Source organism: Dasypus novemcinctus, chromosome 6 (assembly GCF_030445035.2).
Source record: "Dasypus novemcinctus isolate mDasNov1 chromosome 6, mDasNov1.1.hap2, whole genome shotgun sequence".
NCBI classification, from domain to species: Eukaryota; Metazoa; Chordata; class Mammalia; order Cingulata; family Dasypodidae; genus Dasypus; species Dasypus novemcinctus.
In genome coordinates, this window is record NC_080678.1 from 37453526 (window position 1) to 37477191 (window position 23666).

A 23666-nucleotide genomic window follows, 5' to 3' on the forward strand; every position below is an offset into this window, starting at 1 on the left:
GGGCCAGGGGAGAAATTATGAAAGTCTTTAAATTAAGGGCATAGGTGATTGAAGGCTCTTGCCTGGAGGATTGATGGTTATTTGATGGGAGCAAGGATTGCAACACATATTAAGCACTACAGAACTTTGAAATGCTTTTGCCCTAACAATTTGAGAGAGAAAATGTGAACAATCAAGGGATAACATGAAGAATGACTACTCAGTGTGCTACCAGAATATCCTGTTGGTTAGATTTAAGCTGTCATGTAGTAGGGGAGGGTCTCTCATTGGGAATGCAAGACAGGAGAAAATGAACTAAGAACCTGCATTTTCAAAGGACTCTGCATTGAGCTGTGATGAAGGATGGGAGATTTCCTTACCGCAGTCTAGTATGAAATGAAATCTTCATCAGTTCTCAGCAAATGTAGGGCTCTCCAAGGAGAAGTTTGTAGCAGGCTGAAGAAGCTAACGTTCAGCAAGCCTCCAAAGAACCATGGGAGTGCAAACAGAGATGACCCATTGACAATTCTTCTTCAGGGTAACCAATTTTGGTGAGTGGAGAGCTACTAGGTATTTCATTTTTGCAAGAACTCAATGTCTCCTCACACTATAGACTGAAGAGTGACTTCTGGTCTCTATAAAAACTAGAGTAGTTTTTTGGTACCACAGGTTTTAACTGGAACTCAATTATGATTTCCCAGAAGGGAAACTCATATCCTTTTAAAAGCACTTTAGAAAAATAAAGTAGAATTAGAGAAAAGAGAGTATTTACTTTCATTTTCAAGAATGTCATCCATTGATAGACATTTAGACTGTTTCCACCTTTTGGCTATTGTAAATGATGCTTCTATGAACATACATGTACATGTATTTGTTTTCAGTCCTATTGGGTACATGCCTAGGAATGGAATTACTGGGTCATATGGTAATTCTATGTTTAACTTTTTGTGGAACTGCCAAACTTATACACAGTGCCTGCACCATTTTACATTCCCACCAGTCAAGCATGAGGGTTCCAATTTCTGCACATCTTCACCAACAGTTTTTGGTTATAGCTTCAAAAAAGATTTTGAGACTAGATGAGACTTTAATGATAAAGCTCCTTCCACTCCTGGATCTCCTGGCATGTTTCTCTCCTGAAGTATCTAGATGGCTCTTCTGAGCCAACTAAAAGTATTAGAATTTTAGCTTTTATACCAGAGAATGACTTTCTTCCAAAATCTATACAGTGATTATAGCTGATACAGGTTGCCTAGACAGAATTGAAACATGACTTAGGGGTGAAGAGAGTGTCTGTTACACTTTGGATATTGGGAGTAGAGGGGATATTTCTTGTTTCATCTATCAGAATCCTGGACCAAGCAATGGGCTGGGTCTTGCTGACTAAATAGGAGGCTCAGTTTGCTTGCGAATTGCCGATTTATCTTCCTGTTTGCAGAATAACATCTTGGAAATGGCGTTAACTATAATTTCTGATGAATGACTGGTTCTTTTTAAGTTGCTGTGTAAACCTATTTCAGTTGTTGCTTTAGTACTACTTATATGAATGATATACAGATATTAAGACTCTGATGTTCCAATCTTTTTGCTTGCCAGCAGAGTGGTTTCTAATTTTTTGTGTTTTCTATTTCAAATTATTGATCTCTTAAGTGGCTTTTTCTTACTCTTCTCTTTCTTAGCTTAATCAATTTCCACTTCTTAAATCTACATATTTTATAATTTTCTAGTAATAGTTACTATGGTTTTAGTGTATCTTGTCTAGATTTATTTTCCTTTTGTGAAAATTATTTTCTTGTGAAAGGAGAAAATTAATTCTGCAGCCTAGGACACCTGAACCTCTCAGTTTTCTTTCACCAATTTATGTGTTGGGTGGTAGGAATTTTTTTAACTTTTTAGAAAAGTGGTTTTTTTTTCTATTATAATGTGTTTGCTGTGTTTTTTCCTTGCAATATTTTAAATTAGAGTGTATTTCAGTGTGTTTTTGTTTTGTTTTGTTTTTTTAACTTAAGTTTGGACCAGTTTTCAAAGTAAGCTTAAAATTATAGTCATTACTGAATCCCTCTCCCCCCTCCACACACACACGTTGGTGTTGGGTTTGTTAGTACATCCTTAACCATTTGATCAAAATTGTGCTTTTTAGTCAGGTGTAGTGAATGACAGGTATATCTGGATTTGGTCTTGAGGATTTGGGGATGTAAAAGCATGAGGGGTTTTTTTCCCTCTCTCTCTTCCAGTAATGTACCATAGCTATTATAGGTTGAGTTGTAACATTCATTAAACCACTCCTCACATTCCCTGTTTTCAAAGATTATCAGGATGATTCTGATTTAGTTATTTGGAACCAAAAAGGCAGTTTGTGGAGCCTGGTCTGGAGCTGTGGAGCAGTAATATATCACAGATCAGACTTAGGTCCCTGTGGTATTATTCCTTGGGATTTATTTGCCTGGAAGTACAAGCAGGAGCCAAATGGTATGTATGGAAAGCTTTGCTGGAATGCAAATTGGACACATTTTGTTGGGACCTGTAGGGGATTTTCACTGCTTCATAATTTTTCAAAGGTTTGTTATACAGCAGACAGTCACTGCCTCTTTTTTAAATCTTTAAATCCCCCCTCTTTTTCCTGTTGTAAAGGTCAGATTTTTTTTGACAACTGTGTGCAGGAACAAGATTTGCTAAATCCCTTCATTTTTATTTATACAAATATCGGCATTCAGTGAGCATCAGTTATCCCAGCATTGAGAGGTAAGGAAAACTCAGGGAGACTCTTGTGAATCTCAGCTTAGTATCAGGCTTGTATCTCTGGGGATAAATTTGCTGCCTCAACTTTAACCCTTGACTGCTTTGATATGGGATGACACCCTCATTGTGGCTGCCTTCCATGTGGAACCTACCCTTAACTAACTCTGTGTCTCCACTATCTAATGACTTCAGGCTAGAAAATATAGTGGAAGGGGGACTATATTGGATTCTTCCAGTGGGGCCTCTCTGACTGTAAAATATTAAAATTAGTGTTGGAGGAGAAGGGTGGTTCATTCCCTCTAGTGGAGACCCTTTATACTTCTATAGCTTTTAGTGGTATCTTTGGCAAAGACCACTTTTAATTTGAAGGTGATTCTTTTCCTCACTCAGTAGATGGAATTATGATATTGCCACATGGTACAGTTCCCCACCAAATTTGTTTAGATATTAGGTTATTGTGTTATTCTGTGTAATAAATTATCCCAGAATTTAGCAGCTTAAAAAAAAAACACAAACATTTATTGTTTTGTACTATTTCTAAGGGCCAGGAATCTGGGAGCAGTTTAGCTAGGTGATTCTGGCTGGCTGAGGGGTTCTCAAGAAACCCTCAACCTAAACTTCAGTCATTTGAAGACTGTACTAGGATGGAAGATCCATTTCAAAGCTCATTCAACGGCTTTTGGTCAGAGGTCTTAGTTCTTCACCTCTAGGCCTTTCTATAAGGCAATTCATGACTTGGAATTTGTGAGTGATCTAAGAGAAAGGACAGTAGACACACTATGTTTTATGACCTAGCCTTGGAAGTAATATTACCAGCACTTCTGCCATATTATATTGGTCTCACATACCAACCCTGTAGATGATGAGAGGGGATTATACAGGGTGTAATCATTGGGGAGATCATTGAGGGTCATCTTGAAGGCTAATTATGCAAGAAGTTAAAAGGAAAATTTTAGATGTTTACTTGGACTTAGCGATTGATATTTTTACCTGAAAAATTCTGTTCTTCTCACTCAGCCCTCTCTCCCTGCCTTCTCCCAAACTCTCCTATCTCTGAAATTATCCAGGATGTATATGGCAAATATGTATGTGAATACTGCTTCAACACGTGAGTCTCTTTTTCTTCAATTGCCACCTCAGTCTTATACACTAATAAAAACTCTATTTTTCTAAAGCAAGCCAGTAAACAGGATTCCTCCTTCCCTCCCTTTCTCCCTCCCTTTCATCCTTCTACCAGGACATCCATGACAACTGACCAAAGGAGCCCTCTCTTCATGAAAACCTCTCAATACCATTCAGGTAATCCTTTGTGCTTCCTCAATCCACTGACCACTGTTCTTCTAAAAATTGGTGTAAATGGATTAGAGTGATGAGAATTATGGGGCTACTGTGGATACCCTAGATTGAGGTATATGGAAGTGAGCTCTTCTTGAATTCTATCCAAGAGCTTTGAAATGGAAATAAAAGTAATGCTTGGGAGATACATAAAAATTACTTGTCTGTCACTTAAAAGATTCATCTGGTCTTTGTCTACCAATCAGATAATAGCCTGAGGAATTGTTTGCTTTTCTCCACCTTCCCAGGACAAGCAGGTCTATAGTCACAATGATGAGGAATGCACAGGTGGATTCTGAAACTAACCAGGGACATTGTCCTGCCTCCCTGTTTGGTGACCATTCCAGCTCTGCTATTACATTGACACCTTTCCTATCTTTCTCCTACTTTGGCAATATACCAAACTCTAGACCTGCTAACATGAAACCCTGTTGTGAGATTGAACTTGTTCAGCTTTTGGGAGATTAAATTAGGGAGTTTACTTTCTCAAAAATTCCAGAGCATCTTTGGCTTCCTAGTAAACAGCTTGAACCTCTTAATGAACTCTGGCCTCATATTCTTGTAGCCATTGACTGGCCTAGTAGAGAGTTCACCTGGGAAAATGCGTTGAGTGCTTTTTGTGTTTAACTAACTCTATAGAATAATATAAATAAGAGTAACAAAGCAGGTAAACAAAACAAAAACCATTTTCACCATAAAATCAGTTTATCTAGGTCTCTGACCTCTATTCCTTATCATTATATAAACATAAACTTCAGTTTAATCATATGCCATATTATTTTTGTGTTCCCTTTATTCATTTAGCATAATTTCATGCAGAATTTTCCATGCATTTACCTATATATTTATCATCTTTAAAGACAATATAATAATACATTGAATTAGAATCCAGAGCTTATTTAGAGTGTTTTATAGCTGTATATATATATTCTGTATTGAGTTTTCTACTTTCTGTTTATTTTTGCTAATTTATGTGATAAGATGATACCTTTATAGTTTGTTTTACATTTCTGTAATTAATAGCATTTTCGTAAGTGTTTTGCTATTAGAGTTTTTCCCCTATGTGGATTATCTGTTCTTAACTCTTGGCTACTTATTTAACAGAAATTGTATATTGTCCTTTCAGGTTTCTATCAGCCTTTCAGATCTGTATAGGTTTTTTTTTTTGTTTTTTTTTGTTTTTGATAAAGCTTTTTTATATTCTTCATACACATTGCCAGCGTTTTGTTGTTGTTGTTTTCCTATTACTATGGGCTCTTTCAAACCAAGCTAGATATTGATACTTTTGATCCTTACAGGGAGATACTTGGGCATCAACTAGTTTTTTGCATTTAGAAGTGCAGAAATAAAAGGTCCTGTGTGAGCCTTTGACTCAGAGTGTACATGGAAGCCTCCCAGTGTGGAGAGCCGGCAATCCAACATGTGAAGAGGGGAAATAAGGACAAGTGACACCAGTCCTATAAATAACCTAAGGTTTAGCTTTGTATTTTGAAATAGGAATTAGGTCACTTTTATTCTCTTCCTTGAGTTATTTACTGTTTGGCCATGGAGAGGAGGCGTTAGGATCTATGAAGAAAATGTTACTGTTTACTGTTTTCAGTAATCAGAAAAGTGAAAAGTGCTGATACTAGTTCAGCTCTGCCTCTTGTTTTCTCATTTCTTTTAGAGTGAGATGACTGGGCGAAAAGTCTTAGTCTGGGGACTTGTTTAACTAGACATTATATCCAGCTTCCTGACGAAGAAAGTGGAATTCTAAACAGTGAAAGACCCTGTATCCCTTTGCCATGGCCCATACCTAGGACAGATTGACTACGTGAAAGAGGATCTAGTAATCCAGCATATGTAATTCTCCTTACCAATGACATGGGTCCTCTTTTACCTCTATTATAGACTGCCATGTCCAGTCATACTCATTGGGTTCCTTGCAGAGAACTAGGGGCTCAGACTCCTAGAACTTTTTCTTACATCCTAGTTTTTCATGTTCTCCTCTTTGAGCTCTGTTTCCTTCTCTAAAATGAGAAATTGGACCAAATGATCTCTCAGATTCTTTAGTTTCATCCTAAAGACAGGTTTAGAAATACTTTCTGAAGGATTCTATTCTGTATGAATGTCATTATAGTTCATTTGTACTGAAAATTTTGATGCTGAACTATTATAGCCTGTAATTTCAAGAAGAAAATACACCATCTTTGCGTCTACATATTTTGTAATCGTCTAACTGAACCATCATACACAGCTTTACAATTTCTCTTTGTCTTTCTATTTTCCAGTTAGACCAGTTTCCATATAAATTGCCAGATAATCAAGCTTGTCTTGTATTCTTGTAATGGTCTTTTAGTTTCAAGTGAATAATTCTAAGACCTTGTTATTTCTTAAGTAATATTTTCAGTAATTCTTGCAAATGAACAGTGTTGCACTAATGCCAAATAAATTGCTTCCATTTTGATTTCTAAGTTTTTACTCATTAAAATACCTTACATCTTATACACTAATTTTTATGAAGATGTATAAATGTATTTAATTTAAGCCTCACAACAGTCCTGTGAGGTAGACATTCTCCTTACATGTGGACTCACAGTGCTCCAATACCTTGCCTCTCTGTCATGTCTACTCTGCAGAAGCAATTTGTTCCATTTCTTTTAGCTGAGTCTTTGGGCATTTACTTCCATAGTTCTAAGTAAGAAGCTTATATTGCTACTTCTTGATTTTTCAGTTTAAACTTGATATTCCACTTGTTTTTGTTCTCTCTCTCTTTAATGTTTACACTAGCCAAGATATCTTAGTACTGGAAAAGATGTCAGATCATTCAGACATCCAAACTCAAAAAACTTCAAGGGACTGGCAGATAAATTAAATGAATAAGAGAATAGGGAATAATGTGGACTGTGGCAAACTGGAAAGCTACTCCCATCTAAAGATATTCTATTCAGTTTTTTTAAATTGTGGTGACATACATACACACATACACACACACACCATAAAATTTGCCATTAGGGAAACAGACTTTGGCCCAGTGGTTAGGGCGTCAGTCTACCATATGGGAGGTCCGCCGTTCAAACCCCGGGCCTCCTTGACCCGTGTGGAGCTGGCCCATGTGCAGTGCTGATGCGGGCAAGGAGTGCCCTGCCACATAGGGGTGACCCCCGCGTAGGGGAGCCCCACGCGCAAGGAGTGCACCCGTAAGGAGAGCCACCCAGCGCGAAGGAAAGTGCAGCCTGCCCAGGAATGGTGCCGCCCACACTTCCCGTGCCGCAGACGACAACAGAAGCGGACAAAGAAACAAGACGCAGCAAAAAGACACAGAAAACAGACAACCGGGAGAGGGGAGGGGAATTAAATAAATAAAAATAAATCTTAAAAAAAAAAAAAATTTGCCATTAAAACCTTTTTTTCCTTAAACTTTTTATTTTGAAATATTCTCAAACTTCATTTGATTTTTAAATGTACAATTCAATAGCTTTTTTTTTTGTGGTAGGAGGGATGATAATAGTATTTTTTGAATGTTACTCTGTGCCAAGCACTGTGCTATACGTTCTTGGAATAATTATTTCATCTAATCTTCCCAATAATAAAATAAGATAAGCATTTTAGTTATTCCATTTGAAGATGAGGTAATTGAGACTCAGAGAGGTTAAGCAGTATTACGTAAGGTCAGAGAGCTAGTGAGTGGCAGAGTCTGAATTTGCATCTAAGCCAGATTTCAAGCCTAATACATTTTAAAAGACCTTTTTATTTGTATTTATTTACTTGTTTATCTATTTTGTTGCCAGTTTAAACATTTTTAAGTGTACAGTTCAGTAGCATTAATTACATTTTCAATATTGTGCTATCACCACCACCAAAACAATCCCTTAAGCATCAATTCAGTTTTTAACTCTGCATGTATCAAACAGTTGCAATAAATGGGCCTTATTTGGATTCTGATTCATACAAACAAGCTAGTTTTAAAAGTGTATGACAGTTATAGAAATTGAATAATTGCAAATTGAGCACTGACTAAAATTTTATATTAAGGCAATATTACTTTTTTAGATGTGATAATGGTATTATGGTTATGTTAAAGATGACAAAAATGCTACCATGTGTAGGATTTGCTTGAAAATAATATGGGAGTGAGAGGAGGGATAAGAAAAACAAGATTAGTCCTGAGTTGCTAATAGATTGGCTTTGGAGCACATGGAGGTTCATTATGTTAGCCTAGTTTCTTTTGTATAGTTTTTAATTTTTTCATAATAAATGGTTTTTTTTTAAAGAATTACATGTTTTAGAACTTTTTTTATCCCCTTAAAAGAGGACCGTTAGAATAAGGAGGAAAGAAATACAGATCAGGCTAGAGCATAGGCAGTTCTATTAGCTATATTAATTAAGGGTTATCACTAGACCTTAATAGTGTACTCAGTTAAATATTTATTACTATAACTATTTGTTTAGTATATTCTGTTAAATATTTATTTGTATATTCAGTTAAGTAAATTTTTACATATTCTTAAGTAGTAGATAACATCTCATTCTAAAATGTGGTTTCAGTTATTTTCATTTTTTGCTATAAAAAAACAAACAAAACTCACAGAACACACTAAACAAAATGCATCTGGCATCTGTGGACCAGACCAAATATGTTTATCTGACCTACAGTTTGTGACTCCAGAATCCATTCTAACCTTCTCATTTTATGGAAGACCTAAGGCCCAAAGAGGTTATGTTTAGATCAAGATCCCAAAGCTTATTAGTGGGGAAGCTAGAACTGAGGTCTCTTGATTCCCCATCCATTGCTTCCTCTTCTGAGAAAATTGCCCAATGAACTTTAATAATAAAAAAAAAGGGTTCTGGTTTTGTCTGGGCAGTTTTCTCCTGTTTCCTAATATTAGGTATTTGTTTTTAGAATATTGACTGGAGATTTGGCTTCCCTCTTTTTGTAAGGTGATAGGGATAAGAGATTCAGCCTTAAAACCTGGTAGAAGTTCATACCTAGGGATAGTTATATTTCCTAGGATGATAAGGAATTGCAGAGCTTATGCAAGTAAAACTTAAGCTGGGGCAGGACTTAAAAAAATGAACTCCTTCATTCTATTTAATCTCTAAATAAGATTTGAATCCTACTAAAAACTCCTGTGTATACATTTTAATTTTTTAATTTTTAAAAATGTATCTCTTCAAGTCCAGAGCAGCAAACCAGCAGTATGGATATACAGACTTTCCAGCTCTGCAGAATATATTGCTAAGTAGCTGTGACAGAGCTTTGATAAGATGCTTTGCTATGCTGTCACTAGGTTTTACTCCCAGGTCAAATTGGGAAATAAGGATTTGGGGAGTCTCGTTTTACATGTTTTATTTATATGCTTAATTTAAAATCCTAATAAATATGAGCTGGCTTTCAAAGAGCTATTTCTATACTGGCAAAGATGAACATAGTGAACATCAGTTGGGGGAAGAGGATTTATAGAAAGCACCAGAAGAAGATAGAATGTACTCTCGTAGATAAATTTGAATAGTTTTTCCACCATGCTAGCTTATTCTCTTCTTTTTTATCTTCCTACCCTACTCCTGTTTATCTATTTTCCCTCTCAAACAAACCTAGAGACAGGAGGAAAAGATGATCTTACTGAATTCCTTCGGACAGAGTTTAAGTTCTTTTGGACCTTAGTTCGTAACCCTTTTGAAGAAGACCTGTTTTCCTAAAGAACCTGGAAATTTTATTAGAACAGTCACTCCTCAAGTGGCACAGAACTCAGGCCTTTTATGTATTTTTTTCCTTTCCGGTGTCAAAAATTGTTAGAACAAATAGTTGCCATTTTGAAAGAAGCAGATACTTGGAGTGAAACAGTTAGAACCAGAAGATTTTGTTTTGTTTTGTTTTTTAAATGGAAGTTGTAAGTTTACAGAACAATCATGCATGAAATACAGAATTTCCATGTACCACCCTATTAACACCTTGCATTGGTGTGGGACATTTGATACAATAGATGAAAACACCTTTTTATAATTGTAATTATTTAACTATAGTCCTTGGTTTAACTTAGGGTTCACTCTATTGTACAGTTTCACTGTTTATTTTTTGTTTATTTTTTAATTTTTTAATTTTTATTTTTTTATCCCCCCCCCCCCCCCCGTGGCTTTTTTGCGAGCTGTCTGCTCTCTGTGTCCATTTGCTGTGCATTCTTCTGTATCTGTATTTTTTTTTTTATTTATCTCCCCCCCCCTTGCAGCTTGTTTTGGTCTCTGTGTCTGTTCATTGTACTCTCTTCTGTGTTGTTGCCTGTCTCCCTTTTTACTGTGTCACCTTGCTGAGCTGGCTCTCCATGGCACTTGCAGGCTGGGCAGTGCTCCGTAGCACTTGCGAGCCAGGCGGCACTCCATAGCGCCCAGGTCAGTGGCTCTCCACAGCTGTGGGCGAGCCTGCCTTCACAAGGACGCCCCAGGATGCCAACCCAGGGCCTCCCATATGGTAGACGGGAGCCCAACTGATTGAGCCACAGCTGCTTCCCTCCATTGTTTATTTTTTAAATTTTTTATTCTAGTAACATGTAAAACCCAATTTCCTGCTTTTAACCACATTCAAATATAAAATACATTACAGACATTGCCCTTATCTCATCTATGCCTGGGGAATGTTCTGACTAGAAGACTGGTAGATTCCATACCTGAGTCTTGATTCTGAAAGAAAAAAGAAAAAAAATTAATAGAAAATTGAAGCTATTGGCTAAAATAAAATTGAATTTATCTGTATATTTCATTTATAGATTCAGCCACACAATTTAGTATTGTATTATATAATGACATCCATTCTATTTTTAGGAAAGTGTTCATCTCTTTAGCTAGAATATAATACCTTGTAGCCAGGGTCCATTCCTTCTACATCTTTCAGAGTTTAATAAATACTGCGTTGTATATTTCGATATTTTGTTTGGCATGGACTTTTTTGATGCTATTTAAAATTCAGAATTGGGGATAATATGATTGTGTGTCAGGAACTTTACATATCTCCTTTAATCCTTCCAAGAATACTCTCAGGGAGATAATATTAACCCCATTTTATAGAAAGAGGAAATTGTTCCAAAAGTGAAGAACTATTGGGGAAGTGGATGTGGTTCAAGCAGTTGGGAGCCCACCTACCACATGGGAAGTCCCGGGTTCAGTTCCTGGCATGGTGCTTCCTAAAGAAGATGAGCAAGACAGCAAGCTGACGTGACAGACTATCATGGCAAGCTAACGCAGTGAGATGACACAACAAAGAGACACAGTGAGGAAACACAAGGAAAGACACAACAAGCAGGGAATGGAGGTGGCTTAAGTGATTGGGAGCCTCCCTCCCTCATGGGAGGTCCTGGGTTTGGTTCCTAGTGCCTCCTGAAAAAAAAAAACCAAACATAGAGCAGACAGCCAGTGCAAACAATGGGGGGGTGGGGGGAGGTGAGAAATAAATAAACCTTTAAAAAATAAAATGAAAAACTGTTGTGTAAGGTCACATGCACAAGTAACAGACCTGGGATTCTAAGCCTAGGTCTACCTCATGTTTTATAGCTTCTCTTCTTACCCACTGTATTATTCCCTCTTGAGAGCTCTGAAATCATTGATAGAAGTCTTCACAAACTCTTTCCAGGGAGTGAATGTGGCTCAAGTGGTTAAGCATTAGCGTCCCAAATGGGAAGGTCCTGGGGCTCAGTTCCCAGTGCCCCCTAAAAAAAAAAAAAAAAAAAAAAACAAGCAAAACAAATGAAAAAAAAAAAAACAACTCAGGGGAGCCCATGTGGCTCAGTGGTTGAGCACCTACTTCCCCTGTATGAGGTCCTGGGTTCAATCCCCAGTCCCTCCTTAAAACAAAGTGAAACAACTCTTTCCAGCCTTCCTTTTGGTAAACAGGAGACTGATTCATTTCTTTATCCCCCCCTTGTGGCTTTTTTGTGTGCTATCTGCTCTCATTTCTTTTGCTCTTTAAACCTGTTTCGTGGATTCTGAAAGCCTAGGTTAAAAGGGTCAGTATAGCATAGTGGTAAAGGTTTTAGAGCCATGCAGATCTGGGTTTGAATTCTGGCCCCATCTTGGTGACCTTAAGCAGGTTACTTAAACTTTCTAAGCCGCAGGTGCCTTATTCTATAAAATGGGGACAATAAGTAATACTACTCAGTGATAAAAAGGAATGAACTATTGATTACATATAAGCACTTGGATGGTTCTCAAAGCCATTATGCTTAGTGAAAGAATCCAGGGATGAGGAATAGATCATGGTTGTCAGAGGTTAGAGGTTGGGGGAGGGTGTGATTACAAAGGGGTAGTAAGAATGAATTTTTGGGGGTAAATGAACTGTTGAGTATCCTCACTATGATGATTACATGACTCTATACATGTATTCAAACTAATAGAGCAATACACACACACACAAAAGCAATTTACTGTTTGTTAAATTTTTAAAACAAATTTAAAATTTTAGATGGGTCAGTAATAAAACCTTTCTCATAAAGTGATTGTGTAGAGTAAAAATAAGATACTGTAAGTAAAGATATTTTACTTGACATATAGTATGCAATAACTAAATGGTTGATGTTTTTATTATCATTATTTATTGTCATTTTTATCAGTATTTTTGAAAGTATGATATTAAATGTAGTGAAATTCATTGAAAGGAAGATGGAGTAAATTTTCACACCATCTGCATGGGTACAGTCAATAATTAGAAAAATGAAATACTGTGAGTCAGATGGAGTATATTTTTTCACATGACTTGGCAAAGAGCTTGTGTTCTTCTGGAAAGTAGAGGAAGATTAGGCCTAGCATTTCTGGAGTACCTTGCAACAGGCTTCTTATCTGGCTGCATGTACAGTTCACTTGACATTATTCTTCAAAGAAATAGCTTTGGTCTCGGAAGCTACAACTCCTTTCACGGCTTTAGTTTAGATCTGAAATTTGGATTGAGCAAACTCTGATCAAAGAAGGAGCTGAAAGTAATTCTCATACTTGGAAGATGTTAGCTGGTCCTTATAACAGCTGTGGCTTCCAGGGCCATTTCCTCCTGCCAGCCAGTGTCTGGGTTAGACAGTGACAGTAGTAGAGCAAACTTCATTCAAGAGCTTTAAAAAAAAAATATTAAGGTTACCCTGGCATTATATGTACTTGCAGTAAAAAGGAGGCTCTAAAAGGAAGCCTTGAATTTTCCACCAGGTAGGTTGGTTTTCTTGTATAGAAGCTCAGAACTTGAATTAAAAGTAAAAGGAGGGAAGCGGACTTGGCCCAATGGATAGGGCATCCACCTACCACATGGGAGGTCCGCAGTTCAAACCCCATACCTCCTTGGCCCCTGTGGAGCTGGCCCTTGCACAGTGCTGATGCGCACAAGGAGTGCCCTGCCACACAGGGGTGTCTCCCGCATAGGGAAGCCCCACATGCAAGGAATGTGCCTCCTAAGGAGAGCCGCCCAGCGTGAAAGAAAGTGCAGCCTGCCCAAGAATGGTGCCGCACACACGGAGAGCTGACACAACAAGATGACACAACAAAAAGAAACACAGATTCCCGGTGCTACTGATAAGGATAGAAGCGGTCACAACAGAACACTCAGTTAATGGACATAGAGAGCAGACAACTGGGGGGGGGGGTAGGGCAGGGGAGAGAAATAAATTTAAAAAAATAAATCTTTTAAAAAAAAAAAGTAAAAGGAGGGAAGAGGATTTGGCTCAGCTGATAGAGCATCCGCTTACCACACAGGAGGTCCAGGGTTCAAACCTACAGGCCTCCTGACCCATGTGGTGAGCTGGCCCACACACAGTGCTGATGTGTGCAAGGAGTGCCGTGCCATGCAGGGGTGTCCCCCCCCACGTAGGGGAGCCCCACGTGCAAGGAGTGTGTCCTGTAAGGAGAGCCACCCAGTGCGAAAAAAGTGCAGCCTGCCCAGGAATGATGCCGCATACATGGAGAGCTGATGCAGCAAGATGATGCAACCAAAAGAAACACAGATTCCCGGTGCCGCTGACAAGGATACAAGTGGACACAGAAGAACACACAGGAAATGGACACAGAGAGCAGACAATTGGGGCGAGGGGGGGGGGGGAAGGAGAGAGAAATAAAAAAATGAATCTTAAAAAAAAAAAAAGGAAAAGGATTCTGGGAAGCGGATGTGACTCAACTGATAGAGCATCTGTCTACCATATGGAAGGTTCAGGGTTTGATCCCCAGGCCTCCTGACCTATGTGGTAAGCCCACGCGCAGTGCTGATGCATGCAAGTTTTGTACCACGCGGGAGTACTCCATAAAGAGAGCTGCCCCGTATGTAAGAAACACAGCCGGGCCAGGAGTGGCACTGCACACACGGAGAGCTGACGCAGCAAGATGACACAACAAAAAAGAGATGCAGTTTCCCAGTGCTGCCGGATAATGCAAGCGGATGCAAAAGAACACACAGCGAATGGATAGAGAGCAGACAACGGGGGCGGGGGGGAGGGATAAATAAATAAATCTTAAAAATCTTAAAAAGAAAACAACAAAAGGAAAAGGATTCTGACCTCACAGGGACTGTTGTGCTAGTTTGCACTTACGGGTCTGTGAATTGTCTTTATTTTAACTAATGACATTGGAGTTCAGGGAACAGAATAAAGGAATGTTTGGGGTTCCTGGCATAGGGCTTTGGTTTTGGAGTGACTTAATTTTTCCTACTTTCTCTACATCAGTGACATTCAATTTTGAGAAAAGCACTAGCATTCAGTTTGTTCTTTGATAGCTTGTTTATGGTACATATGTGGCTAAATCATTGATTGCTGTGAGTCTTTCTTTTCTGACTGTGAGAAGTGTCAATGTGATCAAACTGTTGTTTTGATTTTGTTTTTTTGTTTCCTTCTTAGTTATGCTAAGAATAGTTGGTTAGGACAATGGTTTAAAACATTAAAGAAATAGAATTTTAAAAAGACCATAAATGATCCTGGTGTAAAATGACTTTAATATCTATGCAGATTTCTCCTAGAATAGCCTTATACAGCCTTCCTGAGATCTTAAAAAAAATCTTGATGACTCTACTCCTTCAGCTCCCTAAAGAATAATTTAGAGTGTTTCCATATAGATACTGCTACACCTGAGGACAGCTTAAGGATAGGGTGTCTCTAAGCCTCCTCCTGCCAAACATTCAGGCAACTTACACTATACAACCTTAAGGTTCCTCAAGCTAAGGCATAGCATTAATATTGTGAAGGACCCTAATGATTTTTTTTTTTGATTTTTTTTTTATTGACTTTGTAATAATATTACATTGAAAATATATATGTGAGGTCCCATTCAACCCCACCCCCCCCACCCCCCCTCTCCCCCCCCCAACAACACTCGTTCCCATCATCATGACACATCCATTGGCCCTAATGATTATTTAATCCAATTTTGTACCAAGTACTCTGAATTCTCTCTAATATTATTGTTGTTACATAATACATTTTAATATATAAAACAAGCCCCTCTCAGTACTTGACTTCCTCAATTTTCTTAGCTATCCTTACCTGAATATTTTGTATACATTGTTTATACTTCAAACAAGTCAATGAGGTAAGATTTTTTAAAATATCCATTTTATAGGTACAGAAACTGAAATTTAGAGTTTATCTGCCTTGGTCACACTAGAATGGAATTTAAATCTAGATTTTTTTTTTTTTTTTTAACTCCAAAGCCACTGCCTTTAGAAAGCATGTAATAATGAGGTCTCTTTCTTCACATATAGTTGAGTTCTTCTAATAGAAATAAAATAACTATAAAAATGCAGGAAAATGGTACATGAGGTTTAAGTTTAAGCCAGTGTATACTTAAGGGGAAAAATCTAAACTATTTTTAAAATTCATTGATCTTTTATAGTCTATATTCTGACACAGAAAGGAGATGTTCTCCGAATATATTGGCTTCGTATTTGCTGTATAGCTAAAGACTTGTATAAAATGACCCTCATCCTACAGAATTTTGAAAACAAAATTATAGCATGCCAGCATCTTGAATACCTTATGTGGTTCTTGTTGTGGTATCTAAGAAAGATGTAAAAAACTGAAAAAATTTCAGAGAAGGGTAAAATAAAATAAAGAAAAATATTAGAATTCAGGAATATGTCTTCAAATTGGAATTAGGTATAAGAAAAAGTTCTTATGTGGTTATAAGTAAATTTGTAAAATTGTATACAAGAGATTGGTTCAAGGAGGATTGAGATCCGGTATTTTATTCTGGGGTTTAAGAATCAACTTTAAGAGATTGATGAACTCCTCGAAATTATATGCAGAATTCTATTTAATCATATACATATATATACACATAAACAAATACATATACACACATTTTTCTGGGGAGAAGATCCATATCTCATCAGAATCTCAAAGGGAGCTATTATATTCTAAATCTGTGAATTTGGGCAAGTAACTTTACCCTTTTGCACTTCATTTTCTTTCACTTATAAAATGATTGAGTTGTCATGTGACCCCTAATCTGGCATTAAAACTTCCCTTTTTCTGAATTGTCCCACATGCCTAAGGAAGTGTTTACTTCATAATTGGTCACCTTAGTGAAATAGTATCAAGAGATACTATCTAGAGGCACTCTGCTTCTAACTGTGGTCAGTATCTTTTTCCCAGCACTAGAAGTTGAAGTCCTTTCAACTGTTTGTCTCCTAGAGAGAATAGTCATTTCAGTAAGTTTTTATTGAATGTCTTTTATATGCCAGGCACTTTTGGGTGCCTCGTAGAATACAGAGATTGTCATATGAGTGTCAGGTACTGTGCTGTTTAGGTAAAGGGTAAAAGGAGTCCATTCCTGTCAAAAGGATGGAGATAAGGATAGCCAGGATTTGGAGAAGCATAAGGAATCTGGTGGGGAAAAAGGGTGAATAGGTTGATCTCGTGTTGTGGAAGGCCTTAAATGCCAACTGAGGAAGCTCACTGCATATAGTAAAAAGAGACCTAACTAGAAATCTAAAGATTTGAGATATAGCTGGAATTTGTCATAATTTGGTGTGGTCTTGAGTGTCACAATCTCTCCTCCATACAAATACAAACACACATAAATACAATAGGAAATGGGCTGGATGAGTGCTTGTTTCCTTACAGCTTTAAAATTCTATTATTCTCCTTAATTTAGTTAGAATTAGGAAATCTTTGAAGATTTCTAAGTTTGGGAGTTTTCATCAGCAGAATTTCTGTTGCTATACTACTTGAATGGTCCTGTTTATTAATGCTGCTTTTCCACCTTTATGTGTGATTGCTATGTGTAGGACTGCTATTTTAGATAGTTCTTGATGTGGCAAGGAGTTAGCCATCATTATCGTTATTAGCTAATAATATTGAAAATGAATTGCCAGGTGTCTGTTCTTCAATCATATCTTTAGCTGGTCTTGTTTCCTCATGTTGTCAGCCACTGACCGAGGAACTGTACCATGTGTCCAGAGTGTGGGCAACAGGTAAGTGCTGACATTTTGATGGCCACATCATATTTCAAGGATCTACGAGAAGGCCTGTAATGACCATGGAAAGCCAGCCAAGAATCTCCTTGCCATAGACAAATGGGAGCAGTTACTAAGTTTAGCTGACATTAAGCTATAAATTATTTGAAAGGTGGAAAAGGATTCTATTCAGAGGCTATCTAGAATTTCCATTTACTAATCAGGCCTGTGCACTGTAGGCCTGAGGCTTTCATTCCAAGGAAGGTATTACTTTCTCTCTTCCCCTTTCCCCACATTTTTGTCCCTGTTGTATTGGGGAGATGTTTGCAACTTTTATTGGGGCCTGGCAATTTAGTGCTTCCTGCTTCTCTTAGATGCCAAGGGTCTCAGGATGATAGAGGTTGGAATTGCTAGTTAAAAATTGAAATAAGAACTTAGTTGGAGTTTTGTCCAGAGAATGATAGAGACATGAAATATAGTAAACTCTTGATTTTTGAGAGGAATATTCTTAACGATGCTTACAAATCACCAAACCTAGCAAATAAAAAATTCCCTTTAAGAACATGTATAAATCAGTAAGAATTTTATTTTTAAATATTTCTTTCTTTCCCTTCCCCACCCCACCCCGGTTGTCTGTTCTCTGTGTCTTTTTGCTGCGTCTTCTTTGTCTGCTTCTATTGTTGTCAGCGGCACAGGAATCTGTGTTTCTTTTTGTTGCGTCATCTTCCTATGTCAGCTCTCTGTGTGTGTGGCGCCATTCCTGGGCAGGCTGCACTTTCTTTCACTCTGGGCAGCTCTCCTTACAGGGCGCACTCCTTGTGCGTGGGGCTCCCCTACGTGGGGGACACCCCTGCGTGGCAGGGCACTCCTTGCGCGTATCAGCACTGCGCATGGGCCAGCTGCACATGGGTCAAGGAGGCCTGGGATTTGAACCGCGGACCTCCCATGTGGTAGATGGACGCCCTAACCACTGGGTCAAGTCCACCGCCAAATCAGTAAGAAAAAGACAAACAACTCATGGGCAAAGACTGAACAGACATTCATAACAGAGGATATCTGAATGACCGGTCAACATAAGAAAAGGAATTCAACTTCATTAGTCATAGAGAAATTCTAATTAAAACCACAGTGTAGTATTACTACACATAGAGCAGAACGGCTAAAATGAAAAAGACAGAACAATACCAAGTGATGGATGTAGACCAACTGAAACTCACACACCATGAGTGAGAATGTAAATTGGAAACCTTGCTGTATCCACTAGAGCTGATGTGCCCATTCCCTGTGAATCAGCAATTCCATTTCTAGGGATAGGCCCAACAGGAATGTATACATTTGTTTACCAAAAGATGCATATAAAAATATTTATAGGGAAGTGGATAGGGCTCGAGCACTTGGGTGAGACCATATGGGAAGTCTTGGGTTCAGTTCCTGATGCCTCCTAAAGAACACAGGCAAGACAGTGAGCTCACATGACAGCCTGGCCTGGTGAGATGATACAACGAAGAAATACAATGAGAGAGACAACAAGCAAGGAATGGAAGTGGCTCAAGCCATTGGGTGCCTCCCTCACACATGGGAGGACCCAGGTTCAGTTCCCAGTGCCTCCTAAAAAGAAGACAAACGCACAATGAATGGACACAGAGAGCAAACAGCAAGTGCAAACAGTGGGGGGGGGGGGGAGGGAGGAGGATAAATAAAATCTTAAAAGAAAAAAAGAATACTTATAGCAACATTTTTTTGCAGTAGCCATAAGAGAAGAAACTATCCAAATGTCTATCAGAAATAATATGAATAAGTAAAATATGGTCTCTTCTCACATTGGAATACTGTACAGCAATAAGAATTGGTGAACTCCAACAACACAATACAGATAAATCCAACGTAACATTGAAAAAAAGTAGCCAAACTCAAAGAAATCCATACTTGATGATACCATTTATATAAAGTTCAGGCCAAGCAAATCAATGGTATAAGTCAGGATAATAGTTACCCTTGGAGGGATTGTGACTAGAAGCCATGATGGGGACTTCTGGATTCTGATAATGCTATTTTGTTTTTGTTTTTTTAATCTGGGTACTGATTACATGGATAGTTAATTATTTGAAAATTCATCAAACTGTATACTTAACAATGGTATATCCTTCAATTTAAAAGTTTCATAAAAAGGGAGAATAGTTTATACAGTAAATTTTAATCTATGGGTGCAAGGGTATATATTATTTTGGCCATTAATGCTAATAAGATGGCCTTTGGGGAAACGAGTACAAGATCTACATTTTCCCCTGATAATACTCATTTTTCCCCCTTTTGGGGTTGGCACCTAGAGGTTGTAATGTGATGCTTGCTCTTTCTCGTTAGGTACTTTAATTTGTCTTTTCTTAGCTTTGCCTTAACTTCCCCATTTGTAAGTGGAATATTGCTTTTCTACCTCCCATGGCTGATAAGTAAACTTTGTGTACTATAATTGTTTAGGTAAGGCTGCTTCCCTTCCTTCTTCCTTCCTTCCTCTGCCCTATGCCCCATCTCTCCCTCCCTTCCTCCCTTCCAGAATTTTTGGTCTTCCTAGTTGGTTTTCTGTGTCCTTTTTTCTGTTTCTGGCACTTGACCACCAGTTGTGGAATGAAAGGCAAGCTATATCTTGTTGTCCTGACTCTTCTCCCTATCCTAGTTCTGATGTCATAAAGTTTTAATCAGAAACTAATTTAGTGATGCTGTTAGTCCTAGAAATTGCTTTCAATTCCAGTTTAATTTATTGTATTTTTGAATTATAGAAAATTTTCATTTTTCAGTTCTTGGTTTACACTTGTATCATTGAGGAAAAATATGTTTATGTATATTTTAGATACATATAGACCTCATCTTTTCTGTTGGGGTATGCTGGATGTTGTGGAACTGGAAAGAGGCCATGTGGATTGTTACAGGATTTAGGTGGATTTGTAGTTGATAGAAGTGGTGAATTGGAAAAATGGTAGAGTACGCGTATTTCTCATCCAAGTCTAGTCTATTCTTAACTGTTTAATGTCAGAGTAAAAGATGTCAGTAGCTGTAAAAGGCAAAAGAATCTTAACAGAATGGAAAAGTTGTGCCTCATGTTATAGTGGCCAAGAAAAAGTTAGTATTTTCAAACTAGCTTCCCGAGATGAAGTTGAATCCATATTTTTTCTTCTTTGCCCTGATTTTGATTTTTCAAATTTCTCCTATTAAATATGATATACTATATTAGCAGTGGATATCTCACAGTCTGCTTTATTTATTTTGATTGAGATTCCTATTAATCTGTGTTAGATTTCTGGTCTCTTGTCAGGTCATTTCTACTATTGGTATACCCTGAAATAGAGGCATACATACACACAGGCAGTAGGGATTTTTCCTGGAACTGTTAGAAAACCTGGCATCAGCATTAATCTGGGAGAAATTAGGGCTTTATAGGTAACTATGGGGGATTGGCCAGTTTGTGGCCTATAAACCAAGACTCTTCTTTATCAGCCCCAAGCAACATTTGCTTCAGGGGTTGAGAAAGAAGTTGGTTGTTTTCTGTTTATTAGAAGTGACATGAGCAGTGGGGCAAGTAGCAAAAGGCCATGTTGCTATTGCTAAATATACATCCCTGACAGTTGGATAATAGGTTCCAGGAAGTTCAGTGGAAAATTAAAACAAAGCAACATTTATAGCTGATTGAACTTGAAAAGCCATTTTGGTGTTGAATGGCAAATATGTGGACTTCAGCATTCCTGGAGTCTGATGCATCCCGCTGGATGGCCCTGTTCCTGTGTTTGATGGCCTGGGACTCAGCAGTGTGCAGGATAGGATGCTCTCCTTTAGAGAGTGCTTTGACAAAAGAAAGTTTGCTACCACTTACTGAAGTCCCCTTCTCATAATTATATGACACAGATTCCCCATTTCTGGGGAGGGCTTTCCTGTGTTAGTTTGAAGACTTATTTGTTAGAAGGATAGGAATGTCTGGCAAGAGACGGAGGTGTTCTTAAGTTCTATAAATATTCCTAGTCGTTCTGTTTTGGGGCTAAAGCTCTAAGCAGATTGCTATGGTGTGTACACATGATCTTAGCATGGTAACACTTCTGATTAATGTCCTTAACTCTCCTGAGACCATTGTCTTGAGCTGTAAGTTGGGCTGACTTGGCTATGAAGAGAGGGCTTTGGATTCTATGTGTGGGATGGTTAATTTCCTTAAAACCAGGAGAGAAGCTACACAGCAGGTAAGAAGGTAAAGGAATGGTACAGAAAATGTAGGTGGAGGGAGAGAATTGAGCCTTTCGCAAGAAAGGTTGCTGCATGTTTCCATTTTTTTCTCCAGGATGATCTCATGCTGGAAAGAAAGTCTCTTGTCACTTAAACACAATCAGTCCCTTGGGGACTTCATGCAAACCAGTCTGGCTGTCAGGAAAACATGAACTGTTGATGTAAGCGTAATTTTCTTCTGTTCCCACTCTAGTGAACTGCCTTTGTTGGCTAGATGTAGAACCGATTATTCCTGTGCCCATTTCTCCAGTGGAAATGAGGATGTATGGGTTCCCTAGCTTCTTAGGACATTTTTCCAAGAAATATGAGAGCTTTCTTCCCTTGCATCTTAACTGAAAAACAGAGATCCAACATTAACAATTCCTCTTTCATTTAATGAAGAACTTGAGTGGGCCCCACTTTTATATCCCTCTTAGAAGTATGGTGTTATATCTACAAACCTAGAAACTGTTAAATCTCTCTCTGCCCCCTCTCTGCTGTGGGATTGAAGAATAATGCACTTAATGGGTCCTTTCCTTTCTGCTCAGCTGCAGCCAAGGCAGTCTACGTTTAAGGTGCTTAGCAAGCATTTGTAAACTTCAGATAACCTGGCACCAGGCCCTGTTTCACTTACATTTTAATGATGCTGAAGTTAGGTTTTAGTTCAGTATTCTTTGTTGGTAGTGGCTTAACTATTGTAATTGGCATTCCTATCCATTGCCTAGGATCTTGGCTGTTGACCTTCTCTTGTCTGTATAGGTTAAAGGGACTCTAGTTGAAGTAAACCCATACTCTTGGTGTTCCCAAACTATGAAACTGCAATGCTATGAGATAGAAAGAGCTGCTTCAGTTGAATTTCTTCAGCAGAAACAACTCTGCCCATGAAATTCTGATCCTGGTATTTCCCTCAAGTGCCTATAGAGTCACTGAGGAAACTCAAGTTTAATTGTGGTCTTTTGCTTTCTCTGCCTGCACCCCACCCTGAGGTGCTTGGTTGGTCATCTTGGTGGTTCCCTAGTGGTGAAATTAGGGTCAAAGTTCCTGGAAATGCTGGTTCCTATATGTGTTCGTAACTGTAACAGTTATAGATATAGTTCTTACTTGTGAGTGCTCACCTTGACAGGGCCAAGAAAGTAGTCTTGAATGTGAGCCCTAAAGGCCTACTGCAGACATAGCATACAGTAGGTGCTAATGAAGAGGAATTGTGCCACTGGGCAAAGGAAAGATTTCATGACTTGAAAGCACACTCCATGTATTGTGAAGGTCAACATATTTTTCCACCTTCGGAGAAGTGACTCTAAAATAAGAAGCTTTATGTTCCTCTGAGTACACACAAGCCAGTACTCAGTTAATACCCTTCTTTTCCTAAAATAAGAAAGTGATTTATGAGGTGTGGTCTTTATGCGAAAGAAAAAAACTGACCGCTGTGTGGGCCTGTAAAATTCCTGTTCCCTCTTGGTAGAGAAGATGGAGAGGGCTAGCTGGTTCTCCTTTGCTAGGGCTCAGCTGCCCCAAATAGCTGTGATATTGTAGGTTATTTATGAGCTTGTCTGGACTGGAATTCACTACCCCACACCCTGTTAGGTGAAGATTTGCAGGCAGAATGTAGAAGCCCTCATTAATCTTCCTGGTCTTGTTGAGGATTTCTTGCCAACCATGACTTCTGTTGGATAATGGACTGGCCTTTCCCACTGAACTGCAGTGGCTCAGATTAATATTAATCCCTTTAATGCTACAATTCATGATATAGTCATTAGGTGACTTGGAATTAATCCTGTCCACCTAACCAGTGTGATTTATTAAATACACATGGAGATTGGGTCTGAGTATAGCCAAACAAAATCAGCAGCAAATAAATACCTCTGTGTATCTATATTAATGCTGGTTGATTGGGACACAATTTGAGGCTGGATTTGGGACAAATTAGGGCAAAAGGAGGATGAGCTCTCTAATTGACAGTGTTTACCTACTCCTAACCTTTAGTTTAAGT

General features: G+C 38.3%; 1 protein-coding gene across 12 annotated transcripts in view; it reads left to right on the forward strand.

Moving 5' to 3' along the window:
• GBF1 (golgi brefeldin A resistant guanine nucleotide exchange factor 1) overlaps positions 1-23666 on the forward strand; it is a 136197-nt gene that overhangs the window by 40648 nt on the left and 71883 nt on the right. The window lies entirely within an intron of this gene.